Source organism: Mirounga leonina, unplaced genomic scaffold (genome assembly GCF_011800145.1).
Source record: "Mirounga leonina isolate KUSES-001 unplaced genomic scaffold, KU_Mleo_1.0 Mir_94, whole genome shotgun sequence".
In the NCBI taxonomy this organism is placed as follows: domain Eukaryota; kingdom Metazoa; phylum Chordata; class Mammalia; order Carnivora; family Phocidae; genus Mirounga; species Mirounga leonina.
In genome coordinates, this window is record NW_023270855.1 from 56,935,760 (window position 1) to 56,949,721 (window position 13,962).

The 13,962-nt window shown below is 42.2% G+C and overlaps 1 protein-coding gene and 1 pseudogene across 1 annotated transcript in view; one reads left to right on the forward strand and one right to left on the reverse strand.

Annotated features, from left to right (window-relative positions):
- ZNF556 (zinc finger protein 556) overlaps nt 1–13,962 on the reverse strand; it is a 38,169-nt gene that overhangs the window by 10,820 nt on the left and 13,387 nt on the right.
- LOC118006142 lies at nt 10,236–10,467 on the forward strand (annotated as a pseudogene).

Consider the following 13,962-nt stretch of genomic DNA (forward strand, 5'->3'; position numbering starts at 1 on the left):
TAAAAATAGGTTGATGTCCTCTCTCCAGTGTTACAGTTGTATCCATACATGTTTCACAATGTAAAAAGTTCCCAAGAACATGAGTAGCTTTAACTTAATTTCATTTATGTTGGAATTTTCATCAAACAGAAGGTATCACTGGTTGGAGCAATTTTTGTAATGGAGGAGTCACTGCCCAGTGTAGCCAAAACTTCTCTTCCCAATGTCATTAATTTCCCAATCCTACCTATGATGTCTTTAAATGACTCTACAAAAAAGTTGAGTCCTTTGAACTCTTCTGTGAAACAACTCTGTGGACCAATTTCCATAATTTACCTCACTATACCATCAGTGATAGTTATCGCCTTCTCCAGTTATAGATGATGAAACTGAAACTAAAAGGAGTAATTCAACTAACTCAAGATCATAGGCCCAAGTCACAGGTTTGCCTGGGTTCAAATACAGGTTTTTAATGAAGCCACACTACATTCATAGATTATACATGGTCCTGGAGCATTAGAGTACATGGCATTTCAATTAACACATAGATATAAATTTAATGTCTCATTTTCATGTGTTGATATGTACCATTTTAGTTTACCATGCATTTATTATGTTGTCTCATTTGACTTTCACAAAATTGTAATGGACATTGTAGATATTATGGATATTAGATATTTTTACACTTCAGTCTGCTGGAAGTAAGTGATCATGAATTGGTGTATCAAATAAAATATTACAAAGCTATGTCTCAATCTTAAATGTTTTCCTTTCCTCAGTTTATTTTCCTCTACAAATTATGCATTTCTTTTTAGCTCCTCTTCCTCTGAGGAAGAACTATTTTAATAACAGCACTGGTCACCTGGCTCCTTAGAAGAAAAATGTATATGGAGCAGTAGGATATTCTGAACAATAAGAATTTTCCTGCTGGACTGACTTGTTTACTGAAAGTAGGACAGTCTGTACTCCAGGCTCTTCATAGGCAAGATTTTGTATTCCAGTGGGGAGGACAGAGTGAGCTGTTGGGTTTACTAGAGTTGGATAGCATTTGAACATTTAAATGATATTTTACATAGGTACTGGAACTGAGTTTTGCCATTAAGTATAATTTTATTCCCTTTTGCCACATTCCAAGGTCCATAATTTTGCCTCTCTGGGCTTCAACCTTGACATTTTCTTCTATGCTATCTTACTTTTTTTTTTTTAAGATTATTTATTTATTTATTTGACAGAGAGAGAAACAGTGAGAGAGGGAACACAAGCAGGGGGAGTGGGAAAGGGAGAAGCAGGCTTCCTGCTGAGCAGAGAGCCTGATGCGGGGCTCGATCCCAGGACACTGGGATCATGACCTGAGCTGAAGGCAGACGCTTAACGACTGAGCCACCCAGGTGCCCCTATCTTACTTTCCACTAAGTATCTCTTCAGGTGTATGTAAATCGCTGGTACTTCATCCTTGGAGTTCTTTTTTTTTTTTTTTTAAAGATTTTATTTATTTATTTGAGAGAGAGAATGAGATAGAGAGCATGAGAGGGGGGAGGGTCAGAGAGAGAGGCAGACTCCCTGCTGAGCAGGGAGCCCGATGTGGGACTCGATCCTGGGACTCCAGGATCATGACCTGAGCCGAAGGCAGTCGCTTAACCAACTGAGCCACCCAGGCGCCCCCATCCTTGGAGTTCTTAATTTTGCTGATATATTCAGTCATGTTTTCCACTTGTTCCTTTTAACTTTTTATATAAATGCAACAGGCATACAGAAAAATGAACATATTATAAAACAGCTCACTGAACTGTTATAAAGTTAATGCACCCACATAATCAGCACCAGATCAAGAAACAGAAAATTGCCAGCAACTGAAGTTCCATTTGTGCTCCCTTCTGGTCACTATCCTCAAAAGATAAAAGCATGAATGAGTTTCACCTAGTTTGTATTTTCTTTTTTTAAAATTTTTATTATTTATTCATTTTTTAAATTTAAATTCAATGAATTAACATATAAAGTATTATTTGTTTCAGGAGGTCTGTGATTCATCAGTCTTATATAATACCCAGTGCTCATTACAACACATACCCTCTCCAATGTCCATCACCCAGTTACCCCACACCCTACCCCCCTCCCCTCCAGCAACCCTAAGTTTGTTTCCTAAGATTAAGAGTCTCTTATGTTTTGTCTCCCTCTCTGGTTTCGTCTTGTTTCATTTTTTCCTCTCTTCTCCTATGATCCTCTGCCTTGTTTCTTAAATTCCACATAATAGTGAGATCATAAATGCCAACATCTGTTGTTTCCTAACTTGTTAATTTTAGCCATTCTGACTGGTGTGAGGTGGTATCTCATTGTCATTTTGATTTGTATTTCCCTGATGCCGAGTGATGTGGAGCACTTTATCATACGTCTGTTGGCCATTTGTGTGTCTTCTCTGCAGAAATGTCTGTTCATGTCTTCTGCCCATTTCTTGATTGGATTATTTGTTCTTTGGGTGTTGAGTTTAATAAGTTCTTTATAGATTTTGGACACTAACCCTTTATCTGATACGTCATTTGCAAATATCTTCTCCCATTCTGTCAGTTGTCTTTTGGTTTTGTTGACTACTTCCTTTGTTGTGCAAAGGCTTTTTATCTTGATGAAGTCCCAATAGTTCAATTTTGCCTTTGTTTCCCTTGCCTTTGGAGACGGGTCTAGCAAGAAGCTGCTACGAGCAAGGTTGAAGAGGTTGCTGCTTGTGTTCTCCTCAAGGATTTTGATGGATTCCTGTCTCACATTTAGGTCTTTCATCCATTTTGAGTCTACTTTTGTGTATGGTGTAAGGAAATGGTCCAGTTTCATTCTTCTGCATGTGGCTAATTTGTATTTTCTTTAATTAGAATTGCACAACATGTATTTTTATGTATCTGGGTTTCCAAGCAACACTGTAAATCAGTCTCTGGTTGTTTTTTTTGTTTGTTTGTTTTGATTCTCATTCTGTTATTACCCCACAATATCCATTCTATTGTTGATGGATATCTGAGTAGTTCCCAATTTAGGGCTATTATAAATAGTAATGCATTGGCCATTCTAGCAAGCACCTTTTTGGTAAAAGTATATATGCATTTCTATTTGAGATATATACCTATATATACACATGGGACATAGGGAATGCATGTTCTCAGCATTAGTAGATAGTGGAAACACTTTCCCAAAGTGGTTATATCAACTTACACTCCACAAGTGTGGGAGAATTCCAGTTGCTCTACATCTTCACTGGCATTCTCCTACCTGTATTTTATATATATTCATGTTATCAACTCTGGTTGGGATGTACTAGTATCTCACTGTGCTTTTTTTTTTTTTTTAAGATTTTATTTATTTGAGAGAGAGAGAGAGCACAAGAGGGGGGAGCGGGAGAGGGAGAAGCAGACTCCCTGCTGAGCAGGGAGCCCTATGCGGGACTCGATCCCGGGACTCCAGGATCATGACCTGAGCCGAAGGCAGTCGCTTAACCAACTGAGCCACCCAGGTGCCCTCTCACTGTGCTTTTAATTTGCATTTTCCTGATGACTAACCAAATTGAACATCCCTATTCTAGTTATACATCTATATTATTATTATCATTAATTATAGCTTAGTTAAATCTATATTAGCTATTTGAATATCTTCCTTTGTGAATGATTCATTTTCTTTTGCATTGCCTGTACTTTTCTTATTAACTTGTAGGGGTATGTAATATATTCTGGGTACAAGTCCTTTGCCAGATATATAAATTGAAAGTTCCTCTTTCCATTCTATGGGCTGCTCTTTTATTCTACTAATGTTGTCTTTTTTAATATATATACTTCTTACCTATAGCACAGTCTATTCTCCACGATTATTTTTGTGTTCTGTTTAAGATATTTTTGCCTATTCCAAATTCATGAAGATGATCTCTATGGTTTCTTCTTCAATTGTTTAAGTTTTCACATTTATCTTTAGTTTGTTTGGAAAGAAGTTATATGTAGGGCATTATATGGCAATTTAGATACATTTCACTTCCACATAAAATTCCTAAGGGACAGAGATAAACACACAACCTAGCAGACCCACATTAATGGCTAGGAATGCTCTCAGAAAAATGGAATGAAGCCACCAAGTTGACTTGGCTCAGGTCCACATACAGACAAGAATGTAAAAGTGGGAAAATTGCTGTGATCCCAAAGCCAGATGGCACAAAATAGTAGCCTGTTGTCCAAAAGAGCATTAGGCACACTAGCAGACATTTGGCAGAACCCAAGGGTCATAGGTAGAGGCTTTTGTAGGGGCACACAAGTCCCTTATGTGTGCAAAGGGGAGGTGTTTCTCAGCAGCAGCCTTGGCCTAAGCAACATCCTAAAGCCTCCAAAAACATATGCTGCCTGGAGATACCTGAACTGGCTTCATCCTCTACTGAAATCTGACTGATGCTCTCTGCCATCAAGGAGTACTGATAACGCATATCCTCAAACCCCAGAAAATGAAACTAAAGAAACACTGTTTTATAAGATAGGAAAAGACAATGAATGGTGATTTTCAGAGTCCAACCAATGATAATAACCTTGTCTTTTATGACTTGGTTTTGATTTTCTTTCAGAATAAAGACCAGATTTACCAATGGTGAACTAAAAAGGGCACTTTTGCTAAAAGGGATAAAAATTGATACTGTAATGTTTTATGTGTCAACACTGCTATTTGCTGTAAAGTCCCCTATGATCTCCAAGATAAAAAGAGATAGTAGGAACTGTAAAAACTAGTTGGCCAAAAGTATACTCCAACTACTTCTAGTGTGGTGGTGAAGTGGAGCAGGTCAATACCCAGTCTTGGTCAAATAGCAGATTTGTTAGCAAAATAAATGTTTTTTAACCTGTAGGTTTTAAAGTGATATTATGCAGCAGCAGGTAACAAATACTCTAGCATAAGATGACATGCCCTTTCCTCCATTCCTGAGGAGTCTATTATTGTATGAAGCATGAATTTGATTCTTAAATTCAGATACTTACGTGTTTTTAAAATTGTGGTAAAATACACAACATAAAATTTACTCTCTTAACCATTTTTAAGGGTGCAGTTCAGGGTTACCAAGTACATTCACACTGTTGTGCAACTATCAGCACCATCCACCTCCAGAACTGTTTTCATCTTGCAAAACTGAGACTCTATACCCATTTAACAAGAACTCCCCCATTGCCCCCCATCACCACCCCACCACTGGCACCCACTATGCACCAGTCTTTTTATGACTGGTTTATTTCACTTAGCATAATGTTTTCAAGACGTATCCATTTTGTAGCATGTATTAGAATTTCCTTCCTTAAGGCTGAATAATATTCCATAGTATATATACACCACATTTCATTTATCCATCCATCCATTGATGGACACCTGGGTTGCTTCCATCCTTTAGCTATTATGAATAATGCTGCTATAAGCATGCATATACAAATATCTCTCTTAGTCCCTGCTTTCAGTTCTTTTGGGTATATACTCAGAAGTACAATTGCTGTATCATACGGTAATTCTATTTTTAATATTTTGAGGGCAGCTATACTACTTTCCTTAGCAACTGCACATCACCTTCCTACACACAGTGCACAAGACTTCCAATTTCTCCACATCTTCAGTTGTTATTTTCTGGTTTTTTTTTTTTTTTTAAAGTAGCCTCCTAATGGGTGTTAGGTGGTTGAGACAGTTGTATTTTTAATTACTGTAAACTTTTCTCCATCAACAAAATGAAAAGGGAACCAACAGAATGGGAGAAAATAATTGCAACTCATGTATCTGATGAAGAACTCACACAACCCAATAGCATAAGAAACAAACAATCTAATTTAAAAATGGGGAGAACTGAATACTTTTTCCAAAGAAATCTAAATGGCCAACATTAGGTTATTACACACAGAATGCGAAACATACACAGAGACGAAGAACCGTTTTCATCAAAGTAATGCAGGAGACTCACAGACACTCTTGCCTGAACACAACTCCGCCACACGGACAATCCCAGCCATATCCCATGTGGCCCCCGAGACAGACACAATCACCTAGATTTTGAAACCTGGGATAAAGGTACACACACTCAGAAATAACGAACCCTGGGGCGCCTGGGTGGCTCAGTTGTTAAGCGGCTGCCTTCGGCTCGGGTCGTGATCCTGGGGTCCTGGGATCGAGCCCCGCATTGGGCTCCCTGCTCAGCTGGGAGCCTGCTTCTCCCTCTCTCTCTCCCCCTGCTTGTGTTCCCTCTTTCGCTGTGTCTCTCTCTGTCAAATAAATAAATTTTTAAAAAAATTAAAAAAAAAAGAAATAACGAACCCTAACTGACCTCCAAGAGACACCACACAGCCCAGACCCTCTGCACCCTTCCCCTACTTTCTTTTTCCCTTTAGAACTTATCACCGTCCCATTCACCTGGTATTTCTCGCAGGTGTCCTTAGAATTTCAGCTCCAAGTGGGAAGAGATGATCCCTCTGTCTCGATCACTTCGAGATCAACAGCACCCAGTTCAAAGCCTAAATGCTTACTGAAAGGTCAGGTTCACGCAGACACACACACTGTCCCCAGGGGGCTTTTACAATTTATCCCAACACTCAGGGGCTCACATCCATTGGATCTGCCCGGAGTGATTCTGTTCCCCACGCCGAACAGTACAGGGTTCCGCTGGTCCCCAAAGGAATCCCCAAAGGATCCTTGGGCTGACCTGCTGGGAAGAGGCGATCACACTGTGCACAAAGCCCGCCTGCACCCACCCTCGCTGGTCTCCACGACCCGAGGTGGGTGGTGGTGTCGTCAGCCTCCGGTACCCAGGAGCCTGCGACCCCGACAGTCAAGAGCCGACAACCTCCAGGGCCTCGCTGTGCTGTGGGGTTCTGCTGGGAGAGGGCTCCTCACCCCCTACCACCTGGAGGGGGGCTCCTACTTCGTTCCTCCGCTTTCCACGCGAAGCCCGGCGGCCGGTAGCTGCGCCCCCGCATTCCCGCTCGGCCGCAGGGTTCTCTGCCGCGCTCCCCTAGGCGTTCGCATCCCGCCCTGATCTCCCCGGGTGGGCTCCCGCCCCCGACGCTGCGGCCTTTCCGCCCGCGGGCGCAGCCCAGCGCACTCACCGCATCCCGCCGGTGAAAGCCAGCGTCTGACAACTTCGGGCATCGGGTTTCCGGGCTACAGGCGACGACTTCCGGGACCGAGGAGCCAAACCGGAAGCCGGTGGCTAGGCGTGGGGGCGGGACTTGCGGGCGGGCTCCTCCGCGCCCCCGCCCCACCCAGACATCGACTGCGCATTCTCCGGCTCCCGGAAGACCTGTGGTCTCAGCTCTGCCACAGGAGAGTTCTCGGCGGCCGGAGCCTACGCCTGCGCACTCCAGCCAGTTCAGAACTCCCAGGTGTCTCAGCGGCTGCATGTTGGGAGCTCCGAGGAGGCGCTTGCTCTAAACTATTTCCGCCAAGGACGTGGGATCCGCGCTAGCTCGCAGTCAGGAGGTGAATACGGTGTGCAGCGGGAAGGGTTCTGCAGATTCGACCTGGAGCCGTTGAGGCGTTTGGAACGGAGGAAGCCCGCGGCGTCGACAGCGCATGCACGACGCTGCTCGGCGAGTACGTGAGAACGGCGGGTGTGAGGTGTGCGCATGCGCACGGCTGTGGGCGTCGCGTCCGCCTGAGTGCATCGCACACGTGGTAGGTGTTGAGGCCGGATCCGTTCGGAGTCGAGGTTGCCTGGCTGGCAGTAGCGTGCTGAGTTCACTGGGGAGCCGTTGCTCTGGAGAGTGAGTGTGAGTCACCGTGTCACACTCGCCCCCGGACTCCCATCGCAGCCATGTGGAATTTCTGCGGGGGAGTGAATGGCGGAGCACCTCCGGTGTAGGTCAGTAGCGAAGATTTGCAGCAGTGCGGGTCAGAGTTGGGTTTGGCCCCGAGATGTCGGGTAGTCTGAACTGAGTTGCGGATGGCCTCAGGACAGGACTGAATGTGTGTGCCCACTGCGCCCCCACCCCGAGGGTCCCCTTGAGAACGCTCTGGAATTACTTTTAAATCTCAAGCCACAGCATTTCCAGGGTTCTGGCCCCAGGAACGTGGTGTAAACCTAGAGAGACAGTGCTGGTTCCCTCTCACTTCCCTCAGGTAATGTGACTGAGGTGTGGACAGGTGTGGCCCTGGAGTGTTTGCTAACTTCAGATGAGTTCCAAGAAAGGCCTGATGGGTCACGAGTCTCTAGGAGGTGGAAAGCCCTGTTGTTACTCACCTAAAAATCAAGGTGTGGGTGAGTTTAAATTTCCCTTTAGTTCATAAGGTATTTTTGTTTATTTGTTTTCTAATAATGTATTTTAAAAGGTGAAACTGGCCATTGTAAGTATACTTCTGTGGGTTGTCATAAATTCCTACTTGTACCACCATAGTCAAAATACAGAACATTCCATCCTCCCAAGAAAACAACCTCTTAGTGGCCATTTGTAGGCAAACATCCCCCCCCCATCTATTCTAGTTCCTTATACCTTTACTTTTTCCAGAATGTCATAAAAACGTAGTCTCTTGAATACTGTCTTTATTTTTTAAAAGATTTTATTTATTTTGAGAGAGAGAGAGGAGCAGGGGGAGGGACAGAGGGAGAGGGAGAAACAGACTCCTCCCCGAGCAGGGAGCCCAAGGTGGGGCTTGATCCCAGGACTCTGGGATCATGACCTGAGACAAGCCAGATGCTTAACCAACTGAGTTACCTAGGTGCCCCTTGAATACTGTGTTTAAAATTTAATGTTACAGGGGCGCCTGGGTGGTTCAGTCATTAAGCGTCTGCCTTCGGCTCAGGTCATGATCCCGGGGTCCTGGGATCGAGCCCCGCATCGGGCTCCCTGCTCGGCAGGAAGCCTGCTTCTTCCTCTCCCACTCCCCCTGCTTGTGTTCCCTCTCTTAGTGTGTCTCCCTCTCTGTCAAATAAATAAATAAAATCATAAATAAAATCTTTAAAAAAAAATTTAATGTTACATTTTGAAAATCGTGTAATTATATTTGTCCTCCAGAATTGTTGTGAGGTTTCAAATTTCCAACAGTGCCCAGTACAGGTGATGGCACACATTAGGCCTTCAAAATAGAGAGGCTCCATTATCATTATGCGCTATTATTGGGTGCATAAGCTTAACACAGGACCCTGCTTCCAGGCCTAACTTCTGTCACTTGTACAATTGGAAGGATGTTAAGAGAAGTGATCAAATGAAGTAATAAGGATCATGAAATAACACTAATCTCTGCTGTGCTGTGAAAACAAGAGTTAACATGGAGAGGGCGCCTGGGTGGCTCAGTCGGTTAAGCGACTGCCTTCGGCTCAGGTCATGATCCTGGAGTCCCGGGATCGAGTCCCGCATCGGGCTCCCTGCTCAGTGGGGAGTCTGCTTCTCCCTCTGACCCTCCTCCCTCTCGTGCTCTCTGTCTCTCATTCTCTCTCGCAAATAAATAAATAAAATCGTTAAAAAAAAAGTTAACATGGAGAAACCAATGAAGACCAGACTTCATTTGCTTTTTAATTAAACACAATACTATTATATTTTTCTTTCCTAATATGTATTGGAAGTCTAAGCATGTGGAAAGAATACCTGTAACAAGCAAAATGGACGTTTTGGGCTTTGTGGACTATTAAAACAAAAGCTTACACATTCTCCTGCTATAAATGGTTATTAAAATTTTCCCTAGGGGCACCTAGGTGGCTCAGTCAGTTAAGCGTCTGCCTTCGGCTTAGATCATGATCTCGGCATCCTGGGATGGAGCCCTTCATCAGGCTCCCTGCTCAGCGGGGAGTCTGCTTCCTCCTCCCCCTGCTCTTGGCCTATGGGCTCTCTCTCCCCCTCTCAAATAAATAAAATCTTTAAAAATTTTCCCTATGTGAGGCTGTCTAATAAATTGGGATGTCACACAAAAGGATGTCCATAGTCTGCGCTTACTTCACTTATTCCTTGGGTAGTTTTCCCTTTTACCACCCATACCTCTTCTCTTTGCTTTTATTAGGAAATCATAGGCGACTTGCATAGATATCGCTCTGCTCGTCGAGGGGTTAGAACTGTGTGAATAATCAGGGCGCCTGGGTGGCTCAGTGGTTAAGTGTCTGCCTTTGGCTCAGGTCATGATCCCAGGGTCCTGGGATTGAGCCCCGCATTGGACTCCCTACTTGGCAGGAAGCCTGCTTTTCCCTCTCCCACTCCCCCTGCTTGTGTTCCCTCTCTTGCTGTGTTTCTGTCAAATAAATAAATAAAAATCTTAAAAAAAAAAACAAAACTGTGTGGATAACCATAAAGCTTCCTATCACTTCTTGGCCTTTTGGCTAAGATCAAGTGTAGTATCTGTTCTTATCAGTTTAATATCTGATATGTGCTCTATCTGAGGACAATATATTAAATTGGATTTTTGGAACAGGGAGATGGTATATGTGCTGCCGAAGCGAGCACTGGAACAGGGAGATGGAATAGGAGCTCGCTCCTTCCACTCCATGTGTCAACCTGGTATTGCAGTACTTCCAGGAATGGTGCATCCCAGCCTCATTAAATGTTCAAAAAAGAAAGAGAGAGAGAGAAAGAGAAAAAAGAAAGAGGGAGGGAGGGAGGGAGGAAGGAAAGAAAGAAAGGAAAAGAAAGAAAAGAAACACCACCATAAAGTTTCCTTAAACTATGAGGAACTCTGGTTTTCTGCAGAACAAATCTCGGTCAATAGGTAGGAGCCCCAAAATGATAATGCCAAATACATGGGGCCATTTCAAATTATTTCACAAGGATGTTAAATACAAACACCTATACAATGTGCTCCAAATCCATATGAACTGTCTGATCCCAAATATCCATGTCTAGTCTCATAAACATATATGACATGCCCTAAAATTTTTAACCATTGAAAAATGTGGCTGAACTATATCTTCACTTTTATGGGAAATAATTACTGTTAATTCCATGCGTGGAGGAATGTTTCTGTATCACCACCCACTATTTACTAACACTTTTGAACAGTTCCAGAAGGGATCTAAGGCATCCATGAGTGGATGATATCCTCATTCACTGAGGCCTGTTTCATTCTTCATCCCCTTTTATCTCTCTTGTCATAGTTTATATTTTACTTCACTCGCTTTTATATTGTCCAACGAAGTTTAAAATATTTTCTTATCAGAATCTTTTTATATCATTTGCTAGACTTATTTACTACTTAATAAAATTGCTAAAACTATTATGTTTTTACTATTATGAATAAGAAATTATATTGACAAAATTGTAACAATATACAAAATAAAGTTTTTTACTAGCATTAAAAATGCCTGAATTTGTATGCACCTGGTAATATTGCCTCAGAATGTATAATTCTTTTTTTTTTTAAGATTTTATTTATTTAGGGGCGCCTGGGTGGCTCAGTTGGTTAAGCGACTGCCTTCGGCTCAGGTCATGATCCTGGAGTCCCGGGATCGAGTCCCGCATCGGGCTCCCTGCTCTGCAGGGAGCCTGCTTCTCGCTCTCCCACTCCCCCCGTTTGTGTTCCCTCTCTCACTGTGTCTTTCTCTGTCAAATAAATAAATAAATAAATAAATAAAGATTTTATTTATTTATTTGACAGAGACACAGTGAGAGAGGGAACACAAGCAGGGGAAGAGAGAGGGGAGAAGCAGGCTTCCCGCAGAGCAGGGAGCCCGATGCGGGGCTCGATCCCAGGACCCTGGGATCACGACCTGAGCCGAAGGCAGACACTTAACGACTGAGCCACCCAGGCGCCCCAGAATGTATAATTCTTAAATTCACAGTTACAAAGTTGATTTGACAGCTCAGAGTTGCAATATTATATCTTTTCAGTAAATTAAATAGATTGACATTTATTAGTACATTTGAAAACAGTTAATAGGATATTTCTCAGAAACATACATTTATAAAGTACATAACTCATATGAAAACAGTTAATAGAATATTTCTCAGAAACACAGCATTTGTTCAACCAAAAATATATACATTGTGTCTAACCATACATACTCAATCTTAATAACAACATATCCTGAGGGATTGTATTCAGTGCTGAATAACAGAATACCCACACAACCTGCCCAGTATGTCAGTAATGCTTATTTATTTCACAGAAATACTGAGGGCAGGGGCTCAATGATGCTGCAGGGAAACACAGTCCCATATGTTGTTATGGATGCACCATTTCCTCTGTTATAGTGAAATTAGAAACACAGAAGCATGAGACTTAATAAGAGAATGAGGCGTTCACCATACAAATCAGACATTATTTGAATATGTTAAGATCTAGAGAAAAGCGGTCAGAGCACTAGATAATATCAACAGCCATGACATCCTAATCAGTGGCCTGGTGGACAGTATAGGGCTTTCAGGAAAATGTAAGCTGTGGACATCTAACCATGGAGGTACATCCATGATGGGAAAGCTGGTAGGGTGTCTGTGAAAGCCCACCCCTCTGACAAAATGGAAGTCACGCAGTTGGTATTTGTTTTGAGGATACTTTTGATCAGCAAGACTAGCAATCAGGAAAATAAGCTGGAGATGGTGCCCACAAAGTCCCTATGCATCTGTCTCTTATATAGCGGTGGCTCAATAAACTGAAAATTGCTTCTTCTAGATCTCTTGCAAGCCGGGCTCTTACAGAATTCTATCATGGAACCATATAGAGGAGGCATCCTGGGAAATGTAGTTCCTAGCCTTACCTACGTTGATAGAACACAATCCAACAGAACCATCTCCACCTCTAGATTTCATTCTCTCTTTTTAATTCAAATGTATTGTCCACTTCCTAACCAGAAGCCAGGACAGAGTATAGAGCAACAGATGGAAATAATAGTTCATATGAAACTATACTCTTTCAAGACCATTGCATACCTACAAATTTCTGCCAACTTACATACTTACAAAACTGCAAGTGAGCAAAATGGAATAATGAAACTCTGGCCAAAAAAAAAAAAAAAAGGTGTTGAGAATACATACCTTATGTAAGCAAAGAAGTGCCAACTTTAAAAGTCATAGGTTCTCTCAGGAAGATAATAAAATGAAATACATGTAATGGTAAAGTGATAGATTGGAACACACTGGGCCAGTAAGAAAATCTTTTTTTTTTTTTTTTAAGATTTTATTTATTTATTTGACAGAGAGAGACACAGCAAGAGAGGGAACACGAGCAGGGGGAGTGGGAGAGGGAGAAGCAGGCCTCCTGCGGAGCAGGGAGCCCGATGCGGGGCTCGATCCCAGTACCCTGGGATCATGACCTGAGCCGAAGGCAGATGCTTAACCGGCTGAGCCACCCAGGCGCCCCCAGTAAGAAAATCTAAACTAATACCAATGTTACATTAGTCTAAAGTCCCCATACTTATAAAACAATTTAAAAAACTATATAAAATTAAACCTGATGCATATTCAAAACACACATCAAATCACCCATGGCTGTATCACACTTCAAAATGGAAACAGAAATATTATCCAAATTCATAAGGGAAAAAACCCCATAATATATCAAAATTCATGTACTATATATATGTACTTAGAATACTTGAGAATTTTCATGTCAATGTTTAGTTGAAAAAGATATGGAAATTCACTTGCTAGAAGTCCCATTAAGGATGAGATCCTGAGCAATACCATCTTTGTAACTATTGTAAGATTTCTCTTCTGGTGTGGATTTTCCAAACTGTTTTAGATGAGTTAATTTGCATCAGGTTTTCTCACATTACTTATCAGTTTTCTTTTGACTATGAGTTCTCACATGACTATGTAAGGATTTGGGACAACTGAAAGTTTTCCCACATTTTTCACATATATGAGGTTTCTCTCTAGTCTGCATCCTTATTGTTTTGTAAGGATGAGGGCCATTTGAAGGCTTTCCCGCATTGCTTACAATTATAGGCTTCTCTCCACTGTGTTTTTTGACATGTTTGTGTAAGGATGAGGACCAACCAAATGCTTTCCCACATTTTTCACACTTAAAAGGTTTTTCTCTAGTCTGCATTCTTACATTTTTGGAAGCATGAGGGCCAACTGAAAGTTTTCCCAC